This window comes from Herpailurus yagouaroundi, unplaced genomic scaffold, assembly GCF_014898765.1.
Source record: "Herpailurus yagouaroundi ecotype Mexico unplaced genomic scaffold, PumYag 220, whole genome shotgun sequence".
In the NCBI taxonomy this organism is placed as follows: Eukaryota; Metazoa; Chordata; class Mammalia; order Carnivora; family Felidae; genus Herpailurus; species Herpailurus yagouaroundi.
This window is the reverse complement of record NW_024412451.1, coordinates 1,196,582-1,198,092: the sequence shown is the minus strand read 5'-3', so window position 1 is coordinate 1,198,092 and position 1,511 is coordinate 1,196,582.

Genomic DNA, 1,511 nt, shown 5'->3' with positions numbered 1-1,511 from the left:
CTCAGACCCAGGAGTCCAGACCCCCAGACCCCGCCTCCTTCAGACCCAGACTCCAGCCCTGCACCTCCTCCTCCCTTAGACCGAGGGTTCCAGTCCCCACCCCCTCCTCCCTCAGACCCAGGAGTCCAGACCCCCAGTCCCCGCCTCCTTCAGACTCAGGAGTCCAGGCCTCTAGTCCCCGCCTCCCTCAGACCCAGGAGTCCAGGCCCCCAGCCCCTCCTCCCTCAGACCCAGGAGTCCAGGCCCCCAGACCTCTCCTCCCCTCAAAGTCCCAATCAGCAGCCCCACCCCCTCCTCTGAGGTGGGCAACCTAGGCAGGGAGGTCCTCTGGTATTCCTCCTCCCTCTCTTTTACAGAGACCCCTCTCCCTCTCCACTCCCCCCTTCAGGGTTGGGACCAAGGGCTGAGTCACAGGAAGCTCTGGGGCCCTGAGTCACCCCCACCCCCCGGCTCAGCCCCTCCCTGGGCTGGAGGGAGCTGGCTCTGGAGCCGTGTGTCCTACCGACTGACCCCCACATCCCAGAACTTCCGTTCGGAGGCAAGTGCCTTTCCCACTGTGATCTCATTGTTGCCCACCCTGGCCTCTCCCGAGGCTAGCCTTTGCTCCGTTTTTCTGTCTGAGTTGGTCTCTTTGGAGACAAAACTTCTGTCTGCTCTAACTTCCACGTCTTGATCCCAGCTTCTGCTTTCCCCTCACCGCCACATCTCCTCTCTCCATCTCTTTGATTTTTTTTCAAATTCTGCCCTCTCCATCTGTCTCCCTCTCTTGGATTGTTCCCCCTACCCCATTAGTTTTCACTAAGGTCTGCACTGAGGCACGGCCGTGCAGGGGCCGGGGCTGGAGGTCTCGTTTCCATGGCCTCTGACCCGGGCAGCCGCGGCCTCTGCCTCTGGCCTCTTGGCACTGAGTGGGCCTGGGTGGAAGTAGAAAGGGCAAGGCTGTCCCCCAGCTGTGCTGGTGGATAGAGGAGACCAACCGAGGCAGAGACAAGCATGGAGAGGCCCAGAGAGAGAGGCAGGGCCAGAGACAGAGGGACAGAGAGAAAGCCAAAGGGAGGTCTGGAGGCAGGGAGACAGTGAGACAGAGAAACTGAGTCACAGACAGAGACAGAGAGACCTAGGGTCGGCAAGAGACAGGGACATGGAGAGAGAGCACAGACAGAGATGGAGACAGAGAGACAGTGACAGGAGACAGAATGAAAGCAACACCGGAGGGGCACGAAGGGGCCGAGAGCCAGAGCCAGAGAGAGAGAAATGGAAACAGACAAATGAACAGAGAGTCAGAGACACTTAGACTTGAGACAGAGCCACAAGACATAGAGGTGAAGGCATAGAGGAGAGAACAACAGAGACAGGGAAAGGCAGAGACCAAGGCAAGGCAGGACCTGGAGGCTCCCAGAGCAGGGGAGGCTGAGGGAGGGGCCCGAGGTGAGGCCTAGGAACCAGAGAGGGAGGACAAGAGGTGCAGAGAGACCCGGGCCGGGCCACAAGGGTGGCGGCTAGCGGGGGGG